Genomic DNA, 14,217 nt, shown 5'->3' on the forward strand with positions numbered 1-14,217 from the left:
AGCCATTTAAATTTTATGCAGGCTCCTCAGCTCAGATGTAAGAATAGCCTCTTTAAACTTCTTGATGCAGCTCCTTAGTGAAGATCTTTTGAAGGAAAACTAGCCAAAACCTGGGAGGTATGCACACAGTGACTGCAAACTCAGCACTTTGTGAAGTTCAGAATCAGAGGGGTGGGAGACACAGGAAAGGCTTTTTAAGGTAGAAAGGGGAAAGTGAAAGGACGCAGGCTGTGTGAGACTGAAGCATCTCGGTCCCAGCTAACAAGGCAGCGGCGTTCAGGATGGTATGTGAGGAGTACAGAGTTCTCACAAAGAAAGAAGTGGTGGGATGGAAGGGAGGACAGATAGATTCTTTACTAGGGAAGGAAAAAGTGCGCTGAAAACTTTCTGGTTGAATAAGAGGACTGTGACATGATGTGCTTGTATTTTGGAGAGAAGGGTTTTGTGGGGACAGGCCTAGGAGAACGCTGTCTGGCTAGGGGGTCAGCACAACAGGGAACCACAGAGAACAGGGCCGACCTCAGGGACCCTGCTGGGGGAGGGCCTGCCCGCCATTTTGAGCCCTGGGGGCTGCTTCTGTCCCTTAGCTGGGGCCTCAGAACTCCCTTCATATCCCAGTCCTGTTGATACAAGAAAACAGATGTGGGGCATGAGAAGGGCTGTGTCCCAGGCTTTGGTTGAGCCCCTGGAATGTGCCCCACCAGACGTGGGTCCTTGGCTTCCTGCAGGAAAGATTTCAAGAGCAAGCCACTGTTGAGTAATGGTAGATTTATTCACAGAGACACATTGAAAGGCAAGAGAAAGGCCACGAGTTGTGGGGTTCGGGTGCTCAGATTAAAAGTAGGTACACACTCCACAGACAGAGTGTGGGCCTTCTCGGAAGAGGGAGAGAGAGTGGTGACCGCGAGGTGACGCTGTGTTGCTCGTTTTCTTGGGCTTGGTTGTTTCATATGCTAATAAGTAGACTGAGCAGCCTAAGGGCAAGGGGCTGGGATTCCCAGGGAGTTGGCCATTTCCCACCCTGTGACCTTTTGTGGCTAGCCTTGGGATGGCCATGGTGCCTTGGGGCATGTAAATTCACCATGTTACTATTACAATGGGTGTATAATGAAGCTCAAGCTCTGCTAGAAGTTATATCTCTTCATCTTGAGCCTCAAGGCCTATGGGGATTGAATCCTTCACCATTTTGATGTTAATTGTTGTGGCCTTCCTTGAATGGCTGTGCTCTGCCCCCTTCCATTCTGTCTCACTGTGATGACACAGAGAGAGCAAAGGCCGGGCCCTACCCATGCTCCTGTATTTAACAGGGGGAGGGGTGGTGTGGGCTGAGGATGACTCTGAGTGGTGAAAAGGATGTTTCAGATTTTCCCACGTGGGACATGGGGACCTGCCAGCAGCCACTGCAGATTTATCTAACGGGCATTATCGCTTGTGTCACTCATCTTTTCTATTTTTCTTTTATTTTTTTCAATTATTTAATCTAAATTTAATATCAGGATTTTTTAGAAAACAAATTTCTCTTTTTCTTTTCTTTGGGGCTCTTTAGGAGGTAGGTAATTAGGTGTATTTATCTGTTCGTGGAGGCCCTGGCACTTGAACCCAGGACCCCGTGCACGCTAAGCACACGCTCTACCACTGAGCTCTACCACCCGTCCCATCATCTTTTACTTTTTGCTTTAGCTGCCAAGAATCTTACAGCTGAATTTCTAGTCGGCCTTTAACACTTACCCTAACTTCATGGCATTCATTTTTATGACTTTACCTTCCCCTGGTTTCATTTAAGTATTCAATCTCCATTTTGTCTTCACTCTCACTTTTGTCTTTTTGTTGTTATGGTTGTTAAGCTGTGTTTAAAAAAATTGTTTAATTTCTCTTTTTGCAGGAGGCTGAAAGTAAATAAATATGTAAACAAACTTATCACACTTAAATATTTTATACTTTCTAAGCTGTTTAGTAGTTACTTAAAAACCGAATTGAATACTAAAGTGATAAAATTTTTAAATTATTTTTTAATTTTTTATAAAGGTATAGCTGATTTACAATATGATATAAGTTTCATGTGTACAATAGTTGCACAATTTTTATTTTTATGTTCCATTTATAATTATTGTAAATCATTGGCTATATTCCATGTGTTGTAAGATCCATCCCTGTAGCGTGTTTATGTTAGATGGACCAGTTTGTATAAGAAAGCTGGGTAACGCAGAGTCTGGGGAGTGGCTCTGTCTAACCCATGTTCATGGTCACCCTTCCTGTCAGAGCCCAGGCCCTCACTCCTCTCTGAAGGGGAGCGAGTGGAGTCAGCCCTCAACAGCGCTGGCACCACCCTCTGAGTGGCAGTGACAACAGTGACTCTCTGTGGACATGCAAATTGTTGTTCCAGGAGCTTTACATGCATTTATTAATTAAAGCCCTCCTGTGAGGAATCATTTTATGTTTTTAATGAATAATACATTTTATTTTGATTTTGATAGACTTCAAACCTCCAGAAAATGTACTGGAATAGTACAATAAACGCTTAGAGACAGTTCACCTAAAAGGGCACTATTTGCCCTTTTGTGTCTGGTTTATTTTAGTATAAACTTTCAAGGTCCATCCATGTTGTAGCCTCAATCAGTAATTTATTCTTTTGATTTGATAATATCTTTTTTCTTTTTTTGTGTATTTAAAAATATTTTCATTGAATTCTAGTCAGTTTATAATGTTGCATCAGTTTCTTGTGTACAGCACAACACTTCATTTATATAGGAACATACCTGTATTCATTTTCATATTCTTTTTCAACATAAGTTACTATAAGATACTAAATATATTCTCCTGTGCTATACAGTATAAACTTGCTGTTTACTCTATACATACTATCTGCAAATCTTGAACTCCCAATTTATTCCTTCCCACACCCTCTCCCCTCTGGTAACCATAGTTTGGTTTCTATGTCTCTGTGTCTGTTTCTGTTCTGTAGATAAGTTTATCTTTTTGTTTGGTTGTTTTTTCATTTTTTGTTTTTTTTTTAGATTCCACATCTGAGCGATCTCATATGGTATTTTTCTCTCTCTTTCTGGGTTACTTCACTTAGAATGACATTCTCCAGGTCCATTCATGTTGCTACAAATGGCATTATTTTATTATTTTTTTATGGGTGAATAGTAGTCTATTGTACAAATATACTACAACCTCTTTATCCGGGCATCTGTCAGTGGACATTTAGGTTGTTTCCATGTCTTGCTATTGTAAATAGTGCTGCTGTGAACATTGGGGTGTAGGTGTCTTTTTGAATTAGGGTTCCTTCTGGATATGTGCCTAGGAGTGGGATTGCTGGGTCATATGGGAGGTCAATTTTTTTGTCTTTTGAGGAACCTCTATAATGATTTCCAAAATGGCTCCACCAAACTGCATTCCCACCACAGTGTAGGAGGGTTCCCTGTTCTCCATAGCCTCTCCAGCATTTATTGTTTGTGAACTTCTGAATGATGGCTATTCGGACAGGCGAGATGTGATATTTGATTGCAGTTTTGATTTGCATTTCTCTGATAACGATATTGAGCATTTTTTCATGTGCCTATCGGCCATTTGTATGTCTTCATTGGAGAAAAGTTTCTTTAGGTCTTCTGCCCATTTTTGGATTGAGTTGTTTGTTTTTCTTTCTTATGAAGTGTAAAAGCTGTTTATAGATTCTGGGAATTAAGCCCTTGTCAGTCTCATTTATTGCAAATATTTTCTCCCATTCTATAGGTTGTCTTTTTGTTTTGCTTACTGTTTCCTTTGCTGTGAAAAAGCTTGTAAGTTTAATTACATCCTACTTGTATATTTTTGCTTGTATTTCTATTGCTTGAGTAGACTGCTCTAGGAGAACATTGCTGAGATGTATGCCAGATGTTTTCCCTATGTTTTCTTCTAAGAGGTTTATAGTGTCTTGTCTACATGTTTAAGTCTTTAAGCCATTTTGAATTTATTTTTGTGTATGCTGTGAGGGATTAGTCTAACTTCATTGATTTACATGCAGCTGTCCAGTTTTCCCTACACCATTTTCTGAAGAGGCTGTCTGTACTCCATTTTATGTTCTCACCTCCTTTGTCAAAGATTCAATGACCAAAAGTTTGTGGGCCTATTCTTGGTAATTTTGTTTATCCGTTCATTGATGGATGGATATTTTTTGTAACCTTTGGCTACTCTGAATGATACTGCCATGTATATTGATATGCAAGTTTTTGTGAGAATATGTTTTCATTCTGTTGGCTGTACAGTTGGCCAGCCATATCTGTAGTTTCCACTTCATAGATCCAGATGGCTGATTGTAAACGGACTCGAACATCCTTGGATTATGGAATCCAGGATGGGGGGTTCCTGAAACCAACCCCCCGAGGATACTAAGGGATGACTCTACATGTAGGAGTGAAATTGATGAGCCATATAACTCTAACCTTTTGAGGAAACAACAGACTTCTCCAAAGAAGCTGCACCATTGTCCCTTTCCACTGGCCGCATATGAGGTATCTCTGCCTCCTGAACAACACTTGTTATTGTGCATGTTTTGATTATAACCATCCTGGTGGTTGTAAAATAAGATCTCATTTTCATTTTGATTTGGCTAGTGATGCTGAGCTTCTTTTCATATGCTTATTGGCCATTTGTGTATTTTTTTAAATCCTTGGAAAATTTAAAAATTGGGTCGATTTTCTTTGTATTGTTCAGGTGTAAGCATTTGTTTTATATCCTGAATACTAATCTCTTATTAGATACATGCTTTGTAAAATTTTTCTCCTATTCTGCAGATTGTGCTTTCACTTTAGTTCTTTTAAACATTAAAGCAATTTCTTTACAGGTGAGGTAATTAGATGTATTGATTTATTTTATATTTCTTGCTAAGCACGCCCTCTATCAGTTGAGATACCCCCTTCCCCTGTCATTTCCCTTTCTTGATGATGTCCTCTGTAACAAAAAGGTTTTAATTTTGATGAAGTCCAGTTTATCTGCTTTTTTCGTCTATCACTTGTGCTCTTCGTATTGTATCTAGGAAACCAAAGCCTATCCTAGGACCTCAAAGATTTATACTGTGTCTTCTTTTAGAAAGTTTATAGGTTTAGTTTTTACGTTTCTGTCTCTGATCCATTTTGAATTAATTTTTATTTGTTATATAAAATATGGGGGTCCAGATTCCAGATTCATTCTTTTGCCTGCAGATACCCAGCTTTCCCTGCACCATTTGTTGAATAGACTATTCTTTCCATGGAGTGTTGTTGGCAGCCTTGTGGAAAACTGACTGTAAATGTAAGTTTTTTCCCCCTGGGATTTTATTGTGTCTCATAGATTTATTTATCCAAACTTATGCCAGTACCATACTGACTTAGTACTATAGGTTTTTAGTACCCTTTAAAGTGAGTCCTCCCACTTTGCTCTGCTTCTTCAAGATTGCTTTGGCTGTCCTGGGCCCCTTGCACTTCCATATGAATTTTGGGATAAGTTTTTCAATTTTTGCAAAGAAGTCAGCTGGAATTTTGATAGGGATTCCACTGAATTTGTAACTCACTTTGGGGAGTCTTAACATTTTTAACAATATTGTCTACCATTCCATCAACATGAGATGTCTTCCATATATGTAGATCTTTTAAAATGTTTTGGTGATACTTCAAAATATTCAATGTACAAATCTTGTAAATTTTTGTTAAATGTATCTCTCATTTTATTTTTAATGCTGTTGTAAATGGAAAGTCTGAGCTTCTTGAGGGTAGGACTATATATCAATTTGTTTATTTCTAGGATTTCTACGCAGCAACTACACTAGGTTTATATTTGCAACATAAATCTATCCACAACTCTTCCCACCCCCGTGTCATAAGAAACCAAGACCCAGGTTAAGCTACCTGAACACCTATGTGGAAGTGAGAAATGAGACCCTTGGGTGGGGCTTTGTGAAGATGATACTGAGAGCTTATTTAGGATGGCTTCATCTTAATTTCTTTTAAACAACACTTTCGGTGTAGTCAGATACATTAAGAACATGTCCTTTTGATGTGCAGAGTAGCTAAGACTATTATCAAATAATTTCTAGAGAGAGTGTTGTACTTGAAATCTAATTTGCATCAATCTTTGAAGATTTATGTTTCAGGAGCTTTGACTAAAGAACACCTGTCTTTATTCATTAGTGACAATTAAATGCTCAAGCAACATGTAATAGTCTGAGAAACTGCCCCCGCCCCGTAGTGCTGGGTGGCTGCAGCTGTAACCGGAGTCAGCGCTTACCTTTCCCAGTATGCTTGTGCTGATCTGCTCAAAGCGGTTCGTCCAACAGTGTGTCTGTAGTCTGTTGGACATAGCCATAAAACATTGAGTTATGGTTGCTGGAATGCATTATATTCTTATTAATAATAAGTAAGCACATATTGAGTGCTTACTGTATGTTGGGAATTGTCCCTCAGCCTCACATGAATATTATTTCTCTTAAAACCTCACATATTTTCTTGTTATTCTCACTTTACAGATAAGGAGACTGAGAATTAAGTCTTCTCTCTTTTGGGTGGAGCTCATTATCAATGACGGGAAGTTGTAAGGAAAAAGATACTGATTCATCCTGAGAAAACATTTTTCTGAGAGTCAGCAGTGAAGAAGGTGCACACTGAAAGTGATCATTGTTCGATTGAGACGAGCCCCGGGTTGTACGGAGTCAGCATCCCTGTCCTGGACACAGCCAGTGCAGAGCTGCGTGGTGGGTGAGGCGGCGCGGCCGCGCAGGGAACGCAGATGCCGGGCCATTGCACTGTGCTCAGGCCCGGTGGGGCTTTCTCCTAAGGGTAGTGGACAGTCATTGACAGATTTTAAGCAGGGGAGTGGGGTGCTCTCGTAGATCACTTTTGTCTTGTAGAATGCTTAGAAACATTTAGAAGGCTCAGCAGGAGGTGATGTGATGAGTCAGATTAGGGTGGCTGCCAGGTGTAGGAGTGTAGAATTTTCAAGTGGTTTTCAGTCCCAGTTTTGTGGCTCAGTAGCCGTGTTACTTTGGATGATGCACTCAAGGAAGAGAAACAATTTTTCTAATCAATAAAAGCAGTGATGTACCGACCTCCCAGGACTGCTGTGGAGATCCAGTTAGATCACATGTGCACAGTGTGCAGCAAGGTACCCAGCACAGAGTCATTGCTGAGTGAGTGCCAGTGAGTATCTGGTAGGACAGGTGTGGGTGGTGGGACTCGGTGAATGAGGAAATCTGGGCCCTGAAGGAGGGGTCCAGTCACATCTGTGAGTGATGGGCCTGAGCTGGGAGAGGCCGAGAGACCTTGCCCCCCGACCAGGGGCCCTGGGCAGGACGGATATGGGAGGAGCACCGTGAAGTCAGCTCTTTGCAGGTGGAGTTGGAGTTGCCCTTGAGACATCTAAGTGCAGTGTCACGAGCTCAAAGAGGAGGTCTGGGCCCAGGCTGTGAATTTTCCTATAATCTTAATCCCTGAGGACGCTGAGGTAGTGATCACTGAACGTGAAGACATACTTTACAGGACAAGTGAATAGTAGTATCATCTCTGTCATCAAAGCTCAAGTCTCTTTATTCATCACCCACTTTGCTAATTGGGTACTTACAGAGCTCACTTCACCGACCTCCCATGGGCTCAGGCTCCACTGTAAAGAGCTGTTGAGCCTCCCTCCTTTCCAGAAGATGACACATTTTGCTGGTAGCCTTCTGTACCTTGCCAGACTTAGAATTTTAGTTTGTTGATTTAATTCTAATTTCTATTAGCCATATCCTGACAAGAGAGACCTTTTACCTCATGGTCATATTTCAATTAGCTGTTACTGAGAATTGCTGATCTGATCCATAGAGTAAGTATTATATTAACCTTGTAGAGTACTTATTATTTTTCTGTCTTTGCCCTTTAATTTTGTATGCCCTTTCTCTTTCCTATTTGGGGCCTTAATTTTTTTTAATTAAAAGATGTCTGTTTGCAGTTAAGGAAACAAAAGGAAAAATACACATGATAGCTAAACATAGAAAATATCTAGTGTGTTTTCTGTTTTGGCAATGGAGGGTTGTAGAAAGTTATGAAAACCTTCATTACACAAGTTTCTTAAAATGCGGATTAAGAAATAAAACCTTCCTTCCTCATCTTTCAAGCTGCACAGCTAATTGTCAAGAAAGTGAGGGGAAATCCTCAGAAGCCAAGACAAACCAGAAAGCAGGGATTCTGGGTGTTACATGAGCCTTAGAAGCCCTGGGGTGCCTGTTGGCTCCTGTACTGAGTTTCAGTTGCCTTGACAGTAGGGCAGCAGGTGAGCTCGAAGCCTCTCACACTGGGAGTTGGATGACTGATCATATGTAAGGCCAAGCCCATTCCGAGAAGCATGGTTTACTAAAGGGTGAACTAGGAAAAAAAATTCCTCAAGGCAAGACAGTAAGGAAAGTCAATTTTGTTGGAAGAGGGGAAAAATTACAAATCCAAAGTAAGGATATAGTTTAAAGCTCTTCTGGCATGAGAGTGACCACAAACTCCTGGCAGAGAAGCACAGCTACTCCTGGAATGAGAAGCTGTGGTTTGAATGAATCAGTGAGCAGTCATTCCGAAAAAGGCCTCCAGAGTCTTGTGGATCAAGATACTGGACGGCAAACACCTCTCTTCCAAGGTCTCATTCAAATAACTGGAAATGTTTTAAAGGAAAGAAGCCATAATCATAGTTCTATTTATTAACATTACTATATGCTAGGAATTCAGAGGTGACTATGGAGTTGACTCCTCATTTATGGACCTTACTTTCTCTTTGGGGAGAAAAACTGACGTAGTTGGGGAGCTTGGTAGAGGGAGGTGTTAGTCTGTTGCAATTAGCCAGGAGAGGAGATTAAGAAAGCAGTGAAGGGTGGGTGAACTTTTTAGCTGAGGACAGACAGTCTTGTTCAGTTGGCTTTTAATTGCAGGCTCAATGAGTAGTCACTGGAGGGAATAGATCTTACGGAGGATGGACTTAGCTCAGGCCTCTTTAGAATGGACACGTGAAACTGGAGAAAGACAGTCAAATCTGTGCAGACATTAAAGTTCATTTGAACATGCTCCATCCCTGAGCCAAAGATAGGACAAATATGCAGCACTTCTTAAGGACAGAGGAGTGGTTTCTAAGGTTCTCCAAGAATGAATCCCAGGGAGCCGGGATGGCCAGTTGTCAAACTGTGACTTTGCTCTTTGGACGGTGTACCCACCAAGGGTATTGGACTTTTACAGGTTTCCATTTCTCTTTAATACACGTCAGGTGATTAGGACGTGGGCACAAGTATTTGACACCTTGTCGAGGCGACATTGGTTACCTGCCTAGAAGCACGGGCACTGCTATGGCTGCGTCATACATCTTGCCGCCCATCCCGTTCCCCGGCTCAGTGATCACGGCAGAGTGGTCCCTTGTTGACCTGTCCGTCTCCTCTGTGACATCATAACCCATGAAAAGACCGGAGCGTATTAACGTGGTTTTCTTAAAGTCAAAGGAAGAGATCAAATATGGAGTCAGATTTGTTCTTTCCTACTTCAGTAGTGCCATGGAGAAGGCAGTTTGGGCAGCTTTTTGTAGGGCCCTGGAGGCTTTCTCTCTCAACCTCTGGGCACCTTTATTGAAAACCCTTCATAGCTGTCTGGAGTGCTGTAAAACCACTCCGCCTGTTTTGCCCTGAAGAAGTGTTCAGTTTATAACTCATCTCTACTCCTTGGAAAACAACTCAATAAAAACTCAGTTGGTTTCCCACCAGCCATGGGCAGGGGTGGGGGATACCTTGTTATTATTTCATAAAATAAAAATAATAATAATAATAATAATAATAGTAATAATATTAATAAATAATAATAGTAAAAGAAGTCTTAAAACAGCACTGGGCACATTGGAGAGAATCAATAAATGCTTCCTGGCTTAAGTCAAAAGTGATGACTCAGTGATTCCATGGCTGCTGTATTTGCTGAGCTAATTACTCCTTTGCTCCATTACACATTTTTTTTTTTAACTAAAAAAGAAATACATGCAAATGGTTAAAAAAAATTCAAACAGAGCACAAAAATACACAAGTGAAAGAAGTTTACCCTCATCCTCTCTTCTTCCAGCCCTCCCTGGAGATGCCACTGTTTACTATCCTTTGGATGCTTTCCCAGATATGGTATGCACATTCCCAACTATGTATGTAAATTCCTTTACAGTTTTAGTTATTTTTAACTTAAAGGGATTTAAATCCTCAAGTGGCTTCTGCCCGGGTAATAGAACAGAACAAATCTGACTCCATATTAGATCTGTTACTTTGACTTTAACCCTATGCTCTGTCTCCTAGTCTTCTTCTTGCTTGTAAAACAATGTTGCTTAGAGCCTGAAATATACAGAAGAGCCTATTCTGAAGGCTCTGACCTTTAAGGATATTTAACACTTTTTCATTCATAAAATGATAACAAATTACAGAATAAAAAATAACGTTTGTTTTGTTGGGCGTTTACAGAGATTTGACCCAGGCAGATAGCTGCAAGAACAAAGGATTCTAACAACAAGGAATTCCTACACTAGGAAGATTGCAACAACCAAGCACGTAGGAAAGGAGCCTGAATTCTGACTTGGGGAGATGGTTTTCCAGGACATTAGTTTGCCATCTAGGTCTACAGAGACTTGCTATTCCTTGCCCCAACACCTGGTCTCCCAACTTATTGGCCTGTCCTGCACTGAGGAGAATGAATTTGGATTTGGTAGCACTCCTATATACCTAGCAAGCCGGGCACTGGAACTGAGTGTTATGGAAACAACAGGCCATCCAAGAAACAAGCACCACTGGGAGGGTTGGAGTACTCAGATTTATTATGCTGGTGGGCTCAGAGGGGCTTCTGCTCCGAACTTCTGAGCAACTCCAAGACATGCACATGAGGTTTTAAAGGGTTAATTACAAGTAAGGGGTATTAGCCAATAAGGCTCAAACAACAAAAAGCAAGGAATCAGTACACTGGAGCTTATCAACTTGTAATAGATCACGTTACTGACACCTGTTGAGGTTGGATTTATGAGTTAGCTTGTTAGCCCAGTAAACTGATACTAAACTTCAGATTTACGAGTTAGCCCAGCAGAATTTAGATCAGTAAACCGACACTTATCACACTTAGATTTGTGACTTAGCTTGTTAGCCCAGCTGGGCTTTTCCTTTACATGAGGATAGCTCTCCCACACCCAGGGAACTACTGTGAGCCCTTGATGGTTCCACTAGGGTGGGGTGTGGTTTACCCAGGAGGGATGGGGACTGTGCACCAACACTCAGGCAGTCTGCTCTGTCTGGGGCTCTGATCTTGTACCACCCCGCTCCCCGCCAGCCCAACACCTGGGAGAGTGGAACTAAGGCAGAGATCATGCCTGCCTGTTTCCCAGCGTGTAAAAGGGGAATAGGTACTCTTCCCAAGGTAGTTATGAGCGACAACACCTGCGGGTGCTTGGTTCCCAGACCAACAGAAAACCCAGCTCCGCGTGGGGGCAATGGGTGTGATACCCATAGGGGTTCTGCAGAAGCATCGGATGGAGGGCTGGATCAGAGAGGTAAAACAAGAGCTGCGGGCCTTGAAGGGTAACAGAATGGTACAGAGTCAGTACTGCAGCCTCTTTCGGGGTGCCCCCAGAGGTAAAGCTTTTTCTCTCCATCTCTGCTACGACCCTCCCCTCTCCAGATCCATCCCTTTTCTCTGCTCTTCCGGTCCATCTGTCTCCCTCCACTTTTCCCCTCCTCTCCTCCCCCTCCCATCTTCTTCCTCCCTCACTGCCCCACCTTCTCTCGCAGAACCCAGAGTGGATCGCTGGCCCTCCTGCGCATGGGCAGTCGGTGCCAGCTGGACCGCGGGTTGGAAGCTCCAGCACCGAGCCGGGGATCGGCCCCAAAGTCTTCTTAGCTCTGTCGACCGGTAGGCCTTTAGCTCCTGCCCGGGGCCGGGGCCTCTGGCTGTGGAAGTGCAAGGAGGGGGGCTTCCGGGAAAGGGGTCAGGCGGCTGCGGGAGGGCGGTCGGCATGTCACAGCCCCCCAGGGCGCCAGTCAGCCTGTGTTCAGCTGAATTGCTCTGGCCAGACCCCTCTGCCCGCGCCACCTACCCCGGCGCCCCGGCCACACCTGTCCATGGCCAGGTGTGCACCTGCAGCCTCTCACTCAGCCGGGCCCGCCTCAGTCCGTTGCTGGCGTCCACTTCCCCTCTCCCGCCCGCGAGTCCTCTCCCGCCCGAGAGTCCTCTCCTCCCGGGCTGCCTCTCCTGGGCCGCCGGCCCATCCCCGCCCCTGGGCGGGCTGTGTCCCGGGCGGGCGGGGTCTGCGGACCCGAACGGGGGCAGGCGGCTGGGGCTGGGGCTGGCCTCCGAGCAGGGCTGCAGCCCGCGTTTCCACCAACCCCCCGCCCGCTTTCCCTGCCCCGCGACCCCGGGGCTGCCCTGCTCTTCCTTTCCTGCTCCCTGAGGTCAAGCTCAGCGGCGTGGGCGCTGCTCCCTGGGCTGAGAGCCTCCGGCTGTAAAGCCCAGCTTCTGGTGGAGTCGGGAAAGTGGATCCTCAGTGCTGAGCGAGCTTCTGTCTCCTCCCTCAGTGTTTCTGCCCCAGGTAAGTACCTTGAACACTTTCAGGTGTTATGATGGCGGTGCTTGTTGATGTCACGTGTTTTTATAGTGCCAGGGATTACAGTGTTGAAAGCAGGGCTTGGTTCAGTTAAAAATGAGCTGAAGGCATGAGGTTGTGACATGCTCCTTCCTTCCCACTCCCAGTGTGAAACGTGTAACCGTCGATTTTAAAAAGATAGTTACAGTCCCTAACTAGCCCAGCCCAGCTAGGGTGCGTTAACAGGAACAGCACCACCAGAGGCGTTGGAGACCCAGGGACATTGCAGTCCTAAAGAGCTCCTGGCACAGTTTGGTTTGTTTTGGTTTTTTGTTTTTCTTAAATCGTGGGGCAGACTAGTAGTATAGAGGGAAAAATAATTGTCAAGAAATAATTTTTCATATAACAGCTTTATTGTGATATTGTTCACACACCATGAAGTCCATCCACTTAAATGGTACAATTCAGCAACTTTTAGCATATTCACAGTGGTGCAACAATTATTATTCCAGAACGTTTTCATCACATCAGAAAGACCAGTGAAAATGAGTGACATACCCACCCCTCCTCAGTGGTGTTTCTAAAGAAGTTTCATGCCTATTCCTGACCATAAAATAACTTGTTACATTCCATGAAATATCTGGTAGGAATTCTAATCAGAATTGCAATGAATCTGTGTATCAAAACAGGAAGAATTAATGTCTTTATGGCATAAATTTCTTCTACCCATGAATATATCTGGGACTGTATCTTTTCATCTCTCCAGAGCCTGGCGAATGGGAAGTCCTCACTAATTGTTGGGCTTGTGAATGATGAGATTCTATACATCGTTAGTTGCTACTGTAGCCTTTCACAGAAGAGAAAAGTAACCTCCGTGAAGCCAAGTGACACTCTAATGGTCCGAAAGAGTGACAGCCAGTGCTGGAGTGATCCAGTGGACTTGGTGCTTGCAACCAGGATTCTCCAGCACCTACAGCTAAGGGGATTACAGTATTCTTTTTTTTCTTAATGGCGTTGCTTTTATTTTTACTTATTTTTTTAATTTATTTTTTATTGAAGTGTAGTCAGTTTACAGTGTTAATTTCAGGTGTACAGCAGAGATTCAGTTATAAACATATGCATATGTATATACATATGTATTATATTGTTTTTAGTAGAACTCATTACAAGAAATTGAATATAGTTCCCTGTGCTATATAGTAGGCCCTTGTCATTTATTTTATATTTATTAACGTGTATCTGTTAATCTCCCCTTTCCTGCCTGCTAAGCACAGTTTGCTTTCTATGTCGATGAGTCCATTTGTAGCAGCACCATTTTTCCTAGTTATATATGCTCTTTGGCTGCTTTCAGTTTCAGTAATTCCATGTTATCTGTGAGCGCTTTTCTTCTGGTGGCCTTTATGTGGTTTGCACACGTGGTAATAGAGATCTGTATTTGGGAGAACTCCAGGCCTCGTGTAGTCCCTGGTACAGAGTGCCCACTGAGTTGATGCTTGAACTGGGAAAAAAAACATAGTAAATGTTGGAATTTCCACTATGGTTGAGACTTCCAGGTATCTGTAACCTGTTTACCCCACCTTATTATTGGCTGCCCCCATACTGGGTAATTTGGTGGAATTTCATGGTATGGTGGTGTAGAGACAGGGCCTTGTATGCTTCTTCTCTTTCCGTTTT

General features: G+C 43.1%; 2 long non-coding RNA genes across 7 annotated transcripts in view; both read left to right on the forward strand.

The window, feature by feature from the left end:
• LOC135320610 (uncharacterized) overlaps positions 1–12,142 on the forward strand; it is a 66,610-nt gene extending 54,468 nt beyond the window's left edge. The window contains exons 7-10 of one of the 6 annotated variants that reach the window (XR_010379816.1): positions 4,279–4,490; positions 5,181–5,268; positions 6,479–6,703; positions 11,753–12,142. This is a non-coding gene — a long non-coding RNA (uncharacterized LOC135320610). The other 5 variants (XR_010379817.1, XR_010379818.1, XR_010379825.1 and 2 more) reach the window with 5 other exon arrangements.
• Positions 12,143–12,420: 278 nt separating this feature from the next.
• The window catches only part of LOC135320612 (uncharacterized), a 54,566-nt gene continuing 52,769 nt past the window's right edge, over positions 12,421–14,217 (forward strand). The window contains exon 1 of the long non-coding RNA XR_010379834.1: positions 12,421–12,549. This is a non-coding gene — a long non-coding RNA (uncharacterized LOC135320612). The remainder of the gene's footprint in view (positions 12,550–14,217) is intronic.

This window comes from Camelus dromedarius, unplaced genomic scaffold (assembly GCF_036321535.1).
Source record: "Camelus dromedarius isolate mCamDro1 unplaced genomic scaffold, mCamDro1.pat HAP1_SCAFFOLD_140, whole genome shotgun sequence".
In the NCBI taxonomy this organism is placed as follows: Eukaryota; Metazoa; Chordata; class Mammalia; order Artiodactyla; family Camelidae; genus Camelus; species Camelus dromedarius.